Here is an 18,968-nt window from a genome sequence, read left to right on the forward strand (position 1 = left end):
GCGGTAGTGGTGAAAAGGGTGTGTTGTAAAGGCTTCTCCGCCTTGCTGTGGGTGCAAAAGGAGAGTCACTATTATTATTAGTGCAATACTCAGAGGGTGCCTCTAGGGAGTGGATGTAGGTCTAGTTTAGACAGAACCACTATAAATCTGGTGTCATTTACTTTACTGTTTTTTACTTTTCCGCATTTTATTTTTAGTTTTAAAATTCTGTGGTTGAAAAACACTTTCTATAAAATCTTAAAAGAAAATTTTCATTTCGGTTTAACTCATTTTAAAAGAGGGCTTAAAATTTTTAAACTACAAATTCACCACCCCTCTTGGTAGCCTTTGGGACATTAACTTATGCTTAACAATCTAATTACTGGACTCAACACTTACATCATGAAAATCTGAATTTGTCATAAATTGTTTCATCTCCCTCAGCCCTTTAGAAAATACAAACCTCTTACCTCCTTTCTTCTCCTCCTTGGTCAAAATACAGTTAAAATCCCCACCAATGATAGAGGGAATGCTCTTTCAATCCCTCTTCAAGCTACCTCCAAAGATCCTCCCTTTCTTTGCAACAACGACTTCCATAAAACGTGGCAATCTTCCATATGCCCATACTTGGAATCAAAAGACCCCCCAAGATCACTTGTGAAGAAGTAACCTTGACCACAAACGACACAATCTTCTTGTTCCATATCATCAGCATTCCCCCTGACAAGCCAACGGCTGGAATATTATAAAAGTCCCAATCATTCCCAATGAGATAATCAACCTCCCTCCTACTAATACAGGTCATCTTAGTCTCCAGAAGACCAACAAAACATACATCCTGCTCTCTAACCATCTCCTTCAGATACAAGGCGGCCTCCCTCTTCCTAGCCCCCCTGCAATTCCAGAAAAGAAGTGAAGACATTTAATATTTGGTTGGGAATCCTCCCCACACATGGAGTTCACCCTCCCATCCCTTCTCTTCTTTTTATAACCTGTTTCAAGAGGTCCCAGAGATCTTTGCTCCTTGGCAAGTTTAACCTTGGCGCTCCCACTTTGAGATCCCAAACCAGCATGCATTAAATCTACATCATTCAATTTCACAACATTATTTCCAACCCCAATAGTTTCCTCATTGCCTTGAATAACCAATGCCTCAGACTTATCCACAACCACATTGTACTTCACGGGTTCATCTCCAGACTCATCTAACAGAGCATCAAATCTGTTACTGACCGCAATTGGCTGAGTATCTCTTACAGTATTCTGCTGTCCTATAACATCCTTCTTCTTATCTAGCATTTTATCATACAGTAAGTTCGGATTACTTACATTGTCCACCTTCCTTATCTCAGCAGCATTAACTTTATGCACAGGTTTGGACCCCATATTTCCATACTAGTAATCTATCGTTCATTTATTTTTCTTCCAACACCAAACGCATTAACAAACCATTTAGTTTTGAACTATACATGTATCCACGGGCCATATTCTGACTTGACTATCCCAGAATTGGCTTAATGAAAAGTCTTACTGGACTCATCTGCATCCGATTTGGAAATGGCCTGATCAGTAATCCCATTAACAACCTTCTCAGGGCATTTCATCTTGTTGTGACCCACACGACCACAATGATAGCACAACAAATCCACCTTCTCATTTTCCACCCACTGAAATAACCTGCCCGCTGATCCTTCAACCCAGACTCCGTTTGGTAACTTCTTCTCCAGGTCAATTTTGACACATAATTGGGTGAAATCCCTCTTCCCCCACCAAAAGGTATTCCCATCAATGTACATCAGGTCCCAAAGTGAGATGCAATTCTCGCTATGTTGTCTTCATCCCAATAATAAAACGGCAAATAGGGGAAGTAACATATTCACTAGACTCAACAAAAACTATATAATTATGCCTAAATTAATCTGCAGATTAAGGAAAGTAATTAAGGTTGATTGATACAATCATATCGGCCTGGATGATCACAGGATCGACCAGGATGATCAATTCAAAAACCTTGATTTCTTCTAGACAACCAAAAATCATACATTATCCTTTCAGAGCGATATTCTGGATGATTTGGGCAGATTTTGAACTAATTGTTCAGGATAATCAATAGATCGGCCTGTACGATCAAGTAATTTTGTTTTTGTCCAAACTCCCATTCAGAATGATGGTCTAGATGATATTCCTCAATTTGAACTAGTCGTACAAGATGATATAATATCGTCCTGGATGATATGACTAAAAATCCTCTAATCGTCTTAAGTCATCTGGGCTGATTGAGCTTAATTTGTACTGATCGTACATGGCGATAGGAATTTCATCCTAGACGAGAAAGTTGGTTCTTAAAAATCTACTTAAAGGATTCGTGCTTAATAAAGTCTAAGCATCTTTTGTTGTTGTCTTGACCTAAGAGATCCAAGAGGAGAGGGAGAGAGAGAGAGAGGGAGGAACTTATGAAGGGGAGTTTGTGAGAGGGATTACAAGGGTTTCTCTAAGCAAGGTTCCAAGTTATCTTCTTTGATCGTCATCCCTCATCCTTGGGGGTTCTAGGGAGGTCTTCTTCAGTAATTGATAGAGGTTCTCTTCCTATTTTAGGAGGAAGCAAAAGGAGTTGGGTTATCTTCCCACTTCAAAAGGAAGAAAAAGGAGTCTGTTCTCTACTGCACCGGGGTTGATGGAAAGTAGTTTTTATAAGGGCTTCTCCGCCTAGCTGTGGGGGCTAAAGGAGAGACACCAAGTTAGTGCAATATGAAAGTTCGTTAGGGATGTTAGGCCCTTAAGAACTAGCCCAAGGCTAACCAATAGGGGGGTGAATTGGCATTTTAAAAATCTTTAAACAAAAGATTAACAAATATCAAAGACCAAAGTCACCACAGAAAAGAAGTGCGAAAAATTAAAATGCGGAAGCAGTAAAAAAGAACACAAGGGTTTATAGTGGTTCGGTCAACTTGACCTACGTCCACTCCCCGGAGGCACCCTCTGAGTGTTGCACTACTAAAGTGACACTCCTTTTGCTCCCACAGCAAGGCGGAGAAGCCCTTACAAGAATCTCCTTTTTGCAACCCCAAACTGGAAAAGAACCCAACTCCTTTTGCTTCCTCCTGAAGAAGGTAGAGATCCTCGATCAATCACTGATGCTTACCTCTCCCAACCCTTCAATGGACAAGAGACTCTACTAAAAGAAGAAGTTGAACAATGCTTGGAGCAACCCTTGTGAATCTCCCTTACAAGCTCCCCCTCACAGGATCCTCTCTCCCTCTCCCTCTCTCTCTCTCTCTCTCTCCTCTAGGCTTTCTCAGGTCAAGACAATAGCAAAAGATTGTTCAAAATGTTGAACAATATCCCTTAAATAGAAGAGCCTCAAAAGAGCTCATTAAGTGCAAGTTGCCAACCTTATCGTCCAGGATGATAGTTATATCGTCCTGACCTATCAGTAGAAATCACAGAACATCGGCCAAACAATTGCTCTGAAAATAATGTAGACGATTCAAAATTGGCTTGATCATCCAAGAATATCTCACGATTGTCATAGCCGACCAAATTAAATCAAAGAAAAATCATCCAGAGCATCACCCGAAATTCGAGCTGGCCGATCCCGACAGTCCAGACCATTGCCCGAAATTTGAGCTGCCTGATATTTATCGCCCAGGAGCAACTAAGGTTTTTTAAACATATCTTCCTGGTCGATATTGAGATCATCCAGGATAATGTGATCGTATCAATCATCCTTAATTGCTTCCTTGATTGTCGGATTAATTTAGGCATAATTATGATATTTCGTCCAGGCAGATACTAGATCAGCTAATTGCGGCTGCCTTAACAATGATTTTGATTAGGGTTTCAGTTTTAGACCCGATCATCCAAGACGATATAAATATCATCCGGGACGATGTGAGTAAAAATAGAAATTCTAAATCAGTAAGAAAAGAATCACTCAAGTGTGTGTGTAGGGTTACTTAGCATCAAACACTTCAAAGATTATAATAAGGGGAAAAGGAAAGTTACAGACTGACTCAACCCTAATCTACCCAATCTTGAGCTGGTTCCGTTTATCTTCTGATCTCTTGGCCATGAAATGTCAGTAGAAAAAGGCAGTCGTATTGTTTGCTATCATCAAAACTATAATTCAAGAAACCAAATTTGCAACATTCTCCCCCTTTTTGATGATGGAAAACACTCCGATGATTATTTCAACAAAAATGCAGTGTAAAAATAGAAAGGTTTTCAAGATTCAGAATAAAAGTTCAAACATACAAACCTACTACTCCCCCTTTTGACATCTCAAAAAGGAGGACTAAACTATAAACAAAGTAAACAAACCTTTTTTTTTATAAACCAAGGAATATGCATGATGTAGTATTCAATGTGATTGATTTTAACAATTTGTAAGTTAATGAGTTAACAACATAAAAAATCCAAAAAATGGTAGAATATCCGATCAGTTTACCCTTAGCTCAGACTTTCTTTTAGTGTAGAATCGTCTTTTAAAATCAGTGACCTAACTCAAAAATTCAATTGGATATGAAAAAAGGATCCATTCACCACTTGGTTTCTGAAAAAATATCTTTATAGAATAATGTATCAAATTAAATTTGTCACAATCGCAAAACAATTGAAACCAAGCTTTTGATTTTAGAAAGTGATACATGAAAACTTCTAAGTTTTAAAAGAGTTGAAAAGAGAGGAGAGCTTGCTTTTTTGTAGGCTCATTTTATGCCTCTTGTCAATTTGAATGGAGCTTTGCACATCTTTTGATTTTTAATAAACTTTGTGTATTATTATTTTTTTTAATTTGGCATTCATTGCTCATCTTTTGTTTTTGGCATCATTGGCCTTTTTTTTCATTTTTGCAAGCTACATTCTCTTTCGAAATCTCTTAAATAATCTTAGTTGTGAATATATCTTCTAGATATTAGAGATGAAAAACTCACTCTCTAATATAGGGAAGAACAATCCACAAAACAAAATCAATAATCGTATGAAAAAATGCAATGACAAGGGTAATGAGGAATCTTGATGTGACATAAGGACTTTGATCATTATAAATATAGGATAGATTTGTTATTGCAAGGTTAGAAAAGATCTTAATTGCATACTCCATTCCTTAATTTGAGATAGACTTTTGTTTACAAAAGAAAACTGTGCCACTAAAGTAGGTTAGAGAAAGAGATACAATCAACGGTGTTTTTTTACCCTTAAATAGATTAAGAGATGTAAAACATTGACTATAAATTTTTAAAATCAAGGACAAGGCATATGATATCATTTCATCAATGATTTTGAAAACCAAATCTAAAATAAAAATGAAAGCACAATAATCCAAACAAAAACCAAAAAGTAAAGCAAAGAAGAGAAAACAAAAAAAAAAAGAGAAAAAAAAAAAGCAAAAGACAAAAAGAAAAAGAACAAAGAGAAAAGAAATGCAAGTAAAAAGATCAAGTTCATGCGTTTATGTCAATCACACCCAATCTGGTCCTTAAAGAGCTGAAAGTGTCGAAAGCCAATGATTTTCAGTTGTGATATGATGTAACTCAATGTCTCCCTTAGCCACATGATCTCTAATAAAGTGATGCCTAATGTCAATGTGCTTAGTCCTTGAATGTTGGATAGGATTCATAGAAATGCATATGGAACTGGTGTTATCAAAAAAAGATTGAGATAGTGCTTACAGGTAATCCTAAATCTAATACCTGTTGTTTCAACCAAAGGACTTGGGCCACACAACTTCCAAGAGCAATGTACTCAGCTTCAGCAGTGGAAAGTGCAACAGAGTTTTGCTTTCTACTAGACCACGAGACCAAAATTATCCTATGAATTGACAAGTTCCAGAAGTACTTTTTCTATCCACCTTACATCCTGCAAAATCAGAGTAAAAAAATTAAATAATCTCAAAAGAAGTGATGTGCCTAGGATAAGAAATCCCTAAGCTTTGGGTCCCTAAAAGAAATCTAAGTATTCTATTAACTGTAGTTAAATGGGATTCCTTAGGGTTAGCTTGAAATCTATCACAAAGACAAACACTAAACATTATATCAGGTCGGCTAGCAGTCAACTAAAGCAAAGATCCAATCATGCCTCTGTACTTCTTCTGATCAACAGATTTACCATTTGGGTCCTTATCCAACAGAACACTAGAAGTCATGGGAGTATTAATCGGCTTGACTTTATCCATCTCATAATTCTTCAAAATGTCCTTTATAGATTTTCATTGATTTAGAATGATTCCATCATCTAATTGTTTAATGCTAAACCCCAAAAAGTAGGATAACTCTCCCATCATACTCATCTCAAACTCTATACTCATTATTTTAGAGAACTCATCACAAAGTTTCTTATTAGAAGATTCAAAAAGTATGCCATCCACATAAATTTGAATAATGAACAAATCATCTCCAACTTTCCTAACAAAAAGGGTGGTGTATATGCTCCCCTAACAAACTCCCTTTCTAGTAAGAATGTGTTAAGCCTCTCATACCAAGCTCTAGGTTCCCGCTTTAAATCATATAAATCCCTTTTTAATTTAAAAATAAGATTTGGAAATGGGGAACTCTCAAATCCTAGTGGTTGTTCTACAAACACATCCTCTTTTATTTCCCCATTTAAAAAGCCACTCTTGATATCCATTTGAGAAAGCTTAAATCCTTTATAACATGCAAAGGCTAATAGCACTCTAATGGCTTCCAATCTAGCTACGGGGGCAAAAGTCTCCTCAAAGTCTATCCCTTCTATTTGATTATACCCCTTAGCCACTAATCTTGCTTTATTCCTAACCACTTCTCCAGAATCATTCACCTTATTGTTAAAGACCCACTTTGTTCCAACTACACTTTATCCCTTAGGTTTTTTTACAAGCTCCCAAACATCATTCCTAACAAATTGGTTCAATTTCTTCTACATGGCTAAACTCCAAAACTCATCAGAAAGGGCTTGGTTTATGTTGGTGGGTTCAATCATTGAGATAAAGGAAGAGTGGTTCACCTCCTTCCTAAGTCCATGTCTAGTCCTAACTCCATTAGAAGGGTCTCTTAAGATCAAATCCTCAGGGTGACTTGTAGAGTATCTCCAATCTCTAGGAAATGTGTGAGAAGGTCCAACCCTTTCCTTCAGATCTATATTTTCTACTCCTTGGGTGACATCTCCTACTCGTTCAGTGTTTTGGTCACCTATCCCCTTCTCCAAATTTTTTACTCCAGTTGTAATCTCTCCAACATCATCATCATCCTCAACTCCAGGCTTCCTAGGATCAGACTCATCAAACACTACATGTGTAGTCTCTTCCACCATCAAAGTCCTCTAATTAAACACCCTAAAAGACTTTCCAACACTAGAATATCCTAATAACACTCCATCAGATTTTGGATCAAATTTTCCCAAGTGAGACTTCCCATTATTTTGAATGAAAACCTTACAACCAAAGACATGAAGGTGGGAAAGATTGGGTGTCCTACCCTTAAGTATATCATAGGGTGTCTTATCCAATTTGGCTCTAACGTCCACCCTATTAAACATATAACAAGCTGTGTTAACCGCTTTAGCCCAAAAGTATTTTGGAATTGAATACTCAGCAAGCATGGCTCTAGCGGCTTCCACAATGGTCTGATTCTTCCTTTCAACTACCCCATTTTGCTAAGGGGTCCTAGGAGCTGAGAAGTTGTGGCTTATCCCCTTATCTTCACAAAAATCTCCAAATCTTTCATTTCAAACTCTCCCCCATGGTCACTGTGGATGGTCAATATCTCACAACCTATCTTTTTCTGAATCCAAGTAAAAAAGGTTCTAAACTCCTAAAAAGACTCATTTTTCTGTGAAAGAAATCTACTCCAAGTGAACTTCAAGTATTCATCAACAATTACAAAACCATTGACTTTCCCTCTCAAGCAGGAAGTGCTATTGGGTCCAAACAAATCCATGTGAAGGAATTCTAAAGGTCTAGAGGTGCTAATGTCCTTAATGGGGTGAAAGGTGGAGTGAACTTACTTTACTAATTGGCATGCATCACAAAGGTGGTATTTGGAAAATTTCAGTTTGGGGACACCTCTAACTAGGTCTTTTTGGGTCACTTTCCTAAGGGTTTTCATACTAGCATGACATAATCTTCTGTGCCACAATCATGAATCATCAACCACAATTTTTAAGCAAAATGATGTTGCAATTTCAATGTTATTTAAATCAAGCATGTACACATTGTTGATCCGTTTTCCCTGCAAAATAGTGTTGTTACTTAAACTCATAATGCATGAATTAGGAAAAAATTATATGATGAAGCCCTTGTCACAGAGCTAACTGATGCTGAGTAGGTTTTGTTTCAATCCATCTAGAAGTAAAATATTTTCAATCATAAGATTCTTGGAATTACTAATTATACCTGTGCCAACCACCTTCCTGGTAATGTTGTCTCCAAGAGTAACCTTGCCTCCAATCCTGGTTTCCAGGAAAATGAATTGATTGGCATCACCAGTCATATGTCAAAAGCATTCGCTGTCCAGGTAGCACATATTCTCACGAGGCCTTTTGTAAGAGCCCTTCTACAAAATCATCAAATGTCAGATATAGGAACCCAAATTGGTTTGGGTCCCTTCTTATGAAAAGTAGAATGTAATGCATGTGTGGTATATTGTGAATCATGCACCTTGATCAAGATGATCGTCTTTCATTAAGCACAAGTTTATTGTTTCATCTTCAGGTTCAGCCTCCGATGAATCAGATGTAGAATCCGCCCAAAACGCCTTTTAAAGTCTCTTTTTGTCCTTCCTAAACTTGGGTTTCTCCTCACTCCTTTTCTTTCTTGTGTGAGTCTTAATTGTAGGACAATCAGCTTTCACATGTTCAGGCTTCTAGCATTCATAACAAACTATATCATTAGAACTCTTAAATTTTTTGTTTCCCTTACCTTTACTCCACTTTTGATGATACTTTTGCTTCTTCCTTATAAAGTTTTTGAATTGCCTTGTGATTAAGGTAAAGTCATCGCTTTCAGACGTGGAAGAGTCAGAGTCCATGTTGTTGGCCTTCAGTGCCACTGTTTCCTCTTTTCTTTTCTCACCTGCATCAGGATTTCTTTGATTCACCCCTTGCTCGTAAGCAATGAGTGAGCCATGTAAGTTATTAATTGAATAAGTTTTAAAATCCTTAGATTCAATGATTGCAGTGATTTTAGCATCAAAAGAGGTAGGCAAGTATCTTAAAATTTTGTTCACTTTTTCATAGTTTTAAGGTTCTCTTCCTAAGGCATACAAAGAAGTTACAATTTGAGTAAACCTTGAATACAAATAAGAAATTGATTCAGAAGGTTTTATACAAAAAAAGTTTGTAATCATGCAATAGATTATTCAAACGAGATTGCTTAATTTCATTGGTTCCTTCATAAGTAATGCACAACCTATCCCAAATCACTTTTCCAGTAGAGCAAGTAGAAACATGCATGTAGTCTTCAGATTTTAAAGCATAGAAAAAATAATTCAAACACTTCGCATTGAGTTGTCCTAAATCTCTTTCATCAAAATTACATTCACTAAAACGTACTTCCATTATAATTCTATTAAGTTCATGAGAAGGTGGAGAATATTATTCTTTAATAAGCATCCACTACGATAGTCAGTTTATTGCAGAAACGTAGACATGCGAGTTTTCCAAAAATAAAAAGGAAGGTTGCCAAACAAAGGAGGTCGTGTAATAGAATATCCTTCAGTTGTATTATGATTCCCAAAGTTAGTCATGGATCAAAAATCAAAAAGTTTTCAAACTCAATTTTTATGAACCTGCTCTGATGCCACTTGAAAGTTTGTTAGGGATGTTAGGCCCTTAAGAACTAGCCCAAGGCTAACCGAGAGAGGGGGGGGGGGGTGAATTGGTATTTTAAAATCATTAAACAAAAGAGTAACAAATATCACAAACCAAAGTCACCATAGAAAATAATTGCGGAAAATTAAAATGCGGAAGCAGCAAAAAAGAACACAATGGTTTATAGTAGTTCGGTGAACTTGACCTACATCCACTCCATGGTGGTGCCCTCTGAATATTTCATTACCAAATTGACTCTCCTTTTGCTCTCACAGAAAGGCAGATAAGATCTTATAAGAACCTCCTTTTTACCACCCCGGCAAGGAAGAGAACCCAACTCCTTTTGCTTCCTTCTGAAGCAGGCAGAGAACCTCGAACAATCGCTGAAGCTTACCTCTCCCAACCCTTCCAAGGACAAGAGACTCTAGTGGAAGAAGAAGTGGAATTATGCTTGGATCAACCCTTGTGAATCTCCTTCACAAGCTCCCCCTTACAAGATCCTCTCTCTTTCCCTCTCTTTCTCTCCTCTAGGCTTCCCAGGTCAAGACAGTAACAGAAGATTGTTCAAAATGTTGAAAAATAGCCCTTAAATAGAAGAGCCTCAAAAGAGCTCATTAAGTGCAAGTTGCCGACCTTATCGTCCAGGATGATAGTTATATCGTCCTGGCCGATCAGTACAAATCACAGAATATCGGCCAGATAATCACTCTGAAAATAATCTGGATGATTCAAAATTGGCTTGATCATCCAGGATGATCTCACGATCACCTCAGCTTATCAGTTCAAATCAGAGGAAAATCATCCAAAGCATCACCTAAAATTCGAGCTGGCCAATCCCGATAATTTAAACCATTGCTCGAAATTTGAGCTGTTTGATATTTATCGTCTAGGAGAAACTAAGGTTTTTTAAACATAACATCCCAGCTGACATTATGATCGTATCAATCATCCTTAATTGCTTCCTTGATTGCCAGATTAATTTATGCATAATTGTGATTTATCGTCCATGCTGATACTTGATTATCCTGGACAATTTCCAAGAATACAGAATACCTAAATAGATCATGGCGGCTCATTCTTTCTATTTTGACCCTATCATCTTAGCTGATACATGTATCATCCAGGACGATAAGCTAATTGTGGTTACCTTAACAATGATTCTGATTAGGGTTTCTATTCTAGACCCGATCGTCTAGGATGATATAAATATCATTTGGGATGATGTGAGTAAAAACATAAATTCTAAATCAGTATGAAAGGAATCACTCAAGTGTATGTGTGTAGGATTACTTAGCATCAGACACTTCCAAGATTACAATTGACTCAAGAAAGGGAAAAAGAAAGTTACAGACTAACTCAACCCTAATCTACCCAATCTTGAGCTGGTTCCATTTGTCGTCTGATCTCTTGGACCTAAAATATCAGTAGAAAAAGGTAGTCGTATTGTTTGCTACCATCAAAACCATAATTCATGAAACCAAATTTGCAACCAAATTTTCTTTCTTTTACTATTGTTGCATTTAAATTTTTGCACTCTAGTTTTATTGTGGTGAATTATGTTTTGATTTAAGTTTGTTTTGAAAAAGTTTTGAAAATATCAATTCACCCTCCCTCTTGGTTAGCCTTGAGATAAGTTCATAAGGGCTTAACATCCCTAACGAATTTCAAGTGGTATCAGAGCGGGATTCATAAAAATAAGTTTTTGAAATTTTTGTTCCATGGATAATTTCGGTAATCGTAATACTACGGAAAGGTATTCCATTACCCAACCACTTTTGTTTGATAATATTCCATTTAATTTTCGGAAAACTCGTATGTTGACATTTTTGCAATCGATTCACTATTGTATGTGGAAGCTCGTTAAGGATGGTGATACACCTCCAACTGGTAAGCTTAACGGTGTTATTGTTTCTATTCCTTTTACTGAATGTACTCTTGATGATAGGGATTTAGCACAAGTTAATGCAAAATATTTAAATTGTTTTTCCTATGCTTTAAAATCTGAAGATTACATGCGTGTTTTAACTTTCACTACTGGTAAAGAGATTTGTGATAAATTATGTATTAATTATGAAGGAACTAAAGAAGTTAAGCAATCTCGATTGAATATTTTATTGTATGATTATGAACTTTTTGGTATAAAACCTCATGAATCAATTTCTGAAATGTATAAAAGGTTTACTCAAATTGTTACATCCTTGTATGCCTTAGGAAGAGAACTCGCTAACTATAAAAAAGTGAACAAAATTTTAAGATTTTTGCCTTCATGTTTTGATGCTAAAATTATTGCAATTTTTTAATCTAAAGATTTAAATACCTATTTGATAGATAACTTACTTGGTTCACTCATTGCTTATGAGCAAGGGGTGAACCAAAGAAATCTTTATGCATCTGAGAAGATAAAGGAAAAAATGGTGCCACTTAAGGCCAACGACAGGGACACTTACTCTTTCGAGTCTGAAAGCGAAAATGTTGCCTTAATCATGAGTAAATTTAAGAGCTTTCTAAGGAAGAAGCACAAGAATCATCAAAAGTGGAATAAATAAAGAAGCAGTAAAATTTTAAAAATTTTAATGAGACAATTTATTTTGAATGCAGGAAGCCTAGACACATTAAAGCTGATTGTCCTATGCTTAAGGCTCAACCAAGTAAGGAGAAGGGTGAGGATAAATCAAACTTAAAAAAGGATAAGAATAAGAAGAGGTTCCAAAAGGCATTTTGGGCGAACTCTGCATCGGACTCCTCCGAGACTGAAGCTAAAGAAGAGAAAATAAACTTTTGCATAATGACTGACGATCATCTACGTCAAAGTGACCAAGAAGAGGAATGTGAACTAACCTATGAGTAATTATTCTAAGTTTCTGAACAAATTCATGCATCATATATGAAACTTAATAAAACACATGCTAGCTTAAAATTGGAATTTTTAAAATTACAAAAAGAGCATGAAATTCTTCTTAAAGATCATTCCCAAATTGATAGCAATCACATGTTTTTACTTGATGATTTTGATACATTAAACAAAAAGCGTAATAAATTATTTGATGCATATGATTCCTTTAAGTCATCCCATGCTGAGTTGGAAAAAGAATTAGTTGTTGCGGATCTATTTTCTTGGTTTATGATTTTGATGATAGCAAACACTCTTATTTCTCTATGACTGCCTTATCAACTGACATTTCAAGTCCACAAGATCAGACTATAATTTAGAATCAGCTCAAGATTGGGTAGATTAGGTCTGAGTCAGTTTGTAACCTTTTTTCCTTTCTTGAGTTTATTATATTTGGTGTGGCTCCTGATGCTTTGTAATGTTGCTAATACTCATCTTGGAAGAATTTTTTACTATTCCTTAGAGTTTACTGTTTTTGATAACATCGTCCGGGATGATATTTATTCAAAAGCAAAAACCCTAATCAGAGCATCATCCTCATCAAGGTAGCCATCATTAAGTCGATTGGCCTGGATGATACGTGTATCAGCCTGGACGATATGCTTAATTAAGAAAGAATCAAGTTCCATGATCAATTAAGGTATTCTTTACTTTAGGAAATCGTCCTGGATGATATCCACATCGTCCGGGATGATCTAACTCAATTATGCCAAAATTAATCTGGTATCTATAGAAAGCATTAAAGGATGATTGATTCAATCACATCGGCCAAGCCGATCACAGAATCGGCTGGGATGATGTCCTAGATGATTAACATCGGCCAGCATCTATTCAGAGCGATGTTCAGGATAAATATGCTTGGTTTTAAATTAATTGGCCAGGTTGATATTATATCGGCCTGAATGATGTAACCAATTTCTTCTGATCATCCCGAATCAACCCAGGCTAATTGAGCTTAATTTGTACTAATCGACCAAGACGATATGCCTATCATCCTGGACGATAATGTCGATTTTGTTAAGCTATTTAAATACCTCTTGCTTTCTCATCAAGAGCGTCTTTGGCAGCCATTATATATTCATTCTTTTGGGGGATACTTGAGAGAGAGCTTGAAAGGGAGTGAGGAACAGGTAAAGTCTGAGAGGGAGAAGATCTTATGAGGGGGACTCAAGGGAGTGTGGAGGGGGATTCCACACGGTTGCTCCAGCAGGCTTGCACCTTAATACCGTCGAATTGAAGGCTTGTTTTGAGGGAAATTCACCAAACAATAAGATCTCTTTGGTGTCAAAGGACCCGGCTACTCTGCCGCACTGGGGAAGGTGGAAGTAATTTTGTAAGGGCTTCTTCGCCTAGCTATGGGGGATAAAAGAGAGACACTTATTTTAGTGCAATACTTGGAGGGTGCCTCCAAGGAGGTGGACGTAGGTTAAGGTTTGACCAAATCACTATAAATATGGTGTGTTCTTTCCTTTATTACTTCCGCATTTACTTTCCACACATTATGTTTTCTTTGTGGTGATATTGGTTTTGGTTTGTGTTTTGATCGAAAGATATTTTTCACCAATTCACCTCTCTTTTAGTTTGTCTTGGGACCGTTTCATAGGGCCTAACATCCCTAACAAACTTTCAAGTGGTATCGAGTGGGATTCATAAAATAAGTTTTTAAAAGCTTTTGAATTTTGATCCAAGGCTATTTTTTGTAATCATAATTTTGTGGAAGGCTATTCAATCACCAGATCACCTTTATTTGAAAATATAACTTTTGATTTTTGGAAAATTTACATCTGTACATTTTTGAAATCAATTGATTTTTGTAAGTGGCATATGATTTTAACTTGTTATTCTGTACCGTCTAGTATTTTAGATGGAAATAAAATTGATATTCCTTTTAATCAGTGGAGTAGAGAAGAGAAAATTAATGCTCAATTGAATGCAAAATCTTTTTAAACTTTTTTTTTCTGTTCTTTAAATTCTGAAGATTGTATGTTACTACTAGTAAGGAAAATTGGGATAAATTACACACCATATACGAAGGCACTAGTGAAATCAAGTAATCCTAATGGCAGATTTTCAACTCTTCTCTATCATTCTTTTGGGAACCTTGGTGCTGTGGTTCCTCTATTGTGGACCAGCTGAAAATTGATAACCTGGAACATTTGATACACCCTCATAACTTAGTTGTTAACTCGCTTCTTATTAATGGGACCTGGAATCTACCTACCTCTTTTCCCTCCCACCTAACTACTGTTATCTCCTCTGTACCCATTTCTAATAGCCTGGGAAATTATGTCTGGATGGGCACTGATAAACTTGTTTTTAATTCCTTTCATAAATGCTTATTTTTAGATTATTGGACTATGCCTTGGTTTAAGCATGTCTGGTATAAGCATTACACTTTGTGTTTTTCTCTATGTACTTGGATGGATTTTAGACATGGTCTTAAAGCTGCTGTAATCTGCTTATTCAGGGTTTGGCTGTCAACCTTCTTTGTGCTTTTTGTCACTCTTCCGAGGATAACCACAACCACCTATTCTTCGAATGCGAATTTTCCTTCCAAGTGCTTGTGAAGGTCTTTCCCTGCTTGAATTGTATGTTGTTAAGACCAAATCTTGGACAAGCCTTTCATTACATTGATGAATGGGATTTTGATAGGAGCAGGAAGAACATCTGCTTTCTGTTTCTTTCTACTATTGTATACTATATTTGGTGTGCTTGGAATGACATGTTATTTGGCAATTCTATTGACTGTCAGAACACTATTATTGCCATAATAAAACGTGTTGTGCATCTTAAAACTGTCAAGTGGAAATGATTGTTGTTACATTGGATTATCTAGCCTCTGTTACCTTTTGGGGGTTGCCCTGCTGGATGAGGGCTCTACTGCTTCCCGTGAATCAGCATTCCCTGGAGGGCCATTGTCGGCAAACCGTTATTGCCTTTTTGAAGGATAATGATGAGCGCATTATTTCTACTTATCCCCTTGGATGGCCTTCCGGCAACCAGCAGAACCACCATCCTTTTGGATGAATTTTGTTGCCTAGGTGATCTTCATGTATAATGCATTTTTGAGTCCTTTTTATTTTCCTTAATTTTGTTATAGGTTTCCTTTTTAAGCAGCTAATTGCTGATAGGTTTTGTGTCCGCTGCCAGTTTGGTGTACTTGCAGACTTTTTACTTACTATAATTCCTTCCTTTTTGAATGAAATGGGCTAAGGCCCCTAATTTTCCCAAAAAAAAAATATCAAGCAATCCAAGTTGAATATTTTAATGCATGATTATGAATTATTTTGCATGAAACCTTATGAGATAATCTTAGACATGTATTCTAGATTTATTCAAATTGTAACATCATTGCATGCTTTAGGTAAAGAATTTTCAAATTTTAAAAAAGTTAATAAAATTCTTTATTGTCTACTGGATAAGGTTGATGCTAAACTCATTGTTATTTGTGAATCAAAACATTTGAATGAATATTCTATTGATAATTTGATTGGCTCACTCATTGCATACGAGCAAAGTTTGGGTCAAAGACTTTTGGATGCAGGTGAAACGATAGTGCTAAAAGGTGAAGATATAGAAAAATGTAGCTTAGTTGGTGATGAAATCAATAACTAGTCAAGCAAATTAAAAGAGAGAAAGATTATATCTGACGTTATTTTCTTCGGATGCAAGAATCTTGGACATATGAAAAATCAGTGCCCTAATTTGAGAACTCATCCTAAAAGAGAGAAAGGTAAAGAAAAGAAAATTATAAATTGGGGAAATAATGAAAAGCAAAAAAATTCTTGGGCAAGTCTTGTTTCTGAATCATCTTATCAGGAGTAAGATAATGCTTAAATTATTTTGTGTTTCTTTTTTTTACATGTTTTGTTTGTTTTTTTATTTTTGTGATTTTCTATTTTTTATTTTTCTTTCTTTTCTTTTTCCATTAAATCTTATTGTCTCTGATCAACAAACATGTTTACCATTTTAAAAATGAAAAACCTACCTCCTATTTTTTTCCTTGCATTCTTATAAAAATTATGTTTGACTTCTCTAAAAATAGTCAAAGGAAGGAAATTCATGTTTTTGACTCTCAAATATATGTTTCCTAAAAAAGATTATTCTACTTTTAATTTGAAATCTTTTTTCATATTTTAAATTAGTCTTTGAAACTAAAATTTTTTTATCTCTCTATATTTAGTTATTGTATAGGGATCTTTTGCAAGTTGTTGAATCCAACTAAAAATTTTCTTAATCAACAAATTCGCTTTGTCAATAGGATGGGTTTACTTTTGTTTTTAAGATTTCAGAAAGGTAGAATATTCAAAAAATTAGCCAATGATGTCAAAAATAAAAGATGCTGAAAGATGCCAAATTGAAAAAAAAAAGGGGAATACGCAAAGTGTATCAAAAATCATAAGATGCGCAGAGTGCCAACCAATTATCAAGAGGCATAAAATGAGCCCATAAAATTTAATGCTTACCATTCTTGAACTTCTTAAAGCTTAAGAAAACCCTTGATACTTTTGATACTTGAGTTTGAAAATCTTGATTCATGATTCAACAATTCATGTATTAATCTTCTACCAGATATATTTTTTGGATGGAGTTTTGAAAAATGTCTGTTTCTTTCTCTAAATTATTCCTTGATTTAGATATTGAATTAAAATTTTTTTGAGCCTTTTAAAAGAACTTGAGTTTGGATTATCAAATTATGAATTTCTAACATTTTTCGGGATTTGCGTTGTCAATACAATTCTACTAAGTTTTTGATTAAAACTAAGAGGTAACTTTCTCATTTTTAAGAATTTTTATTTTGTTAACCATATCAGGGATCAATTTTTGTCTTTTAATCATTTTTATTATTTGTGGCCCTTCTCTTTTTTATAATGTCAAAAGGGGGAGAACGTACTATTGAATTTGTTTCATTTTTCTTATATTTTTTTCTTTAAAAAAAATTAAAAACAACAAATTTTTTTATCTCCCATATTTTTGAAATTTTATTTTAGTGAGAGGGAGATTAGGAGAAAATGTTTCCCTTTTACAAAATTCAAATCATAATGTTTGCCATCATCAAAAAGGGGGAGATTGTTGTGGATCTATTTTCATGGTTTATGTTTTTGATGATAGCAAACACTCTTATTTCTCTACGACTGCCTTATCAACTAACATTTCAGGTCCACAAGATCAGACTACAATTTGGAATTAGCTCAAGATTGGGTAGACTAGGTCTGAGTCAGTTTGTAACCTTTTTTCCTTTCTTGAGTCTATTATATTTGGTGTGGCTCCAGATGCTTTGTAATATTGCATATACTCACCTTGGAAGAAATTTTAACTATTCCTTAGAGTTTACTATTTTTGGTAACATCATCCAGGATGATATTTATATCGGCCTGGATGATCGCTTTAAAAGAAGAAACCCTAATCAGGGCATCATCCTCATTAAGGCAGCCATGATTAAGCCGATCGGCCAGGACGATACGTGTATCAGCTAGGATGATAGGCTCAATTAAGAAAGAATCAATCGCCATGATCAATTAAGGTATTCTTTGTTTTAGGAAATCGACCTGGATGATATCCACATCATTTGGGATTATCTAACTCAATTATTCCTAAATTAATCAGGTATCTATGGAAAGCATTAAAGGTTGATTGATCCGATCACATCGGCCGGACCGATTGCAGGATCGGCTGGGATGATGTCCTAGATGATTAACATTGGCCAGCATCTATTCAGAGAGATGTTTAGGATGATTGTTCTTGGTTTTAAATTAATCTGCCAGGACGATATTGTAACGGCCTGGATGATGTAAACAATTTTCTTCTGATCATCCCAAATCATCTTAGGCTGATTGAGCTTAATTTGTACTAATTAGCCAGGATGATATGCCTAACATCCTGGATTATAATGATGATTTTGTAAATCTATTTAAGTACCTATCACTTTCTCATGAAGAGCATCTTTAGAAGCTATTATAGCTTCGTTATTTTGGGGAAAACTTGAAGAGAGAGCTTGAAAGGGAGTGAGGAATGGGTGAAGTCTGAGAGGGAGAAGATCCTTTGAGGGGGGACTCAAGGCAGTGTGGGGGGGATTCCACATGGTTGCTCTGGCAGGATTGCACCTTAATACCATCGGATTCAAGGCTTGTCTTGAGGGATGTTCACCAAAGAAGAAGATCTCTTTGGTGTTAATGGACTCGGCTACTCTACTGCACTGGAGAAGGTGGAAGTGATTTTGTAATGGCTTCTCCACCTAGTTGTGGGGGCTAAAGGAGAGACACTTAGTTTAGTGCAATACTTGGAATGTGCCCCCATGGAGTGGACGTAGGTCAAAGTT

The sequence above is a fragment of the Dendrobium catenatum genome, unplaced genomic scaffold (assembly GCF_001605985.2).
Source record: "Dendrobium catenatum unplaced genomic scaffold, ASM160598v2 fragScaff_scaffold_368, whole genome shotgun sequence".
NCBI lineage: Eukaryota > Viridiplantae > Streptophyta > Magnoliopsida > Asparagales > Orchidaceae > Dendrobium > Dendrobium catenatum.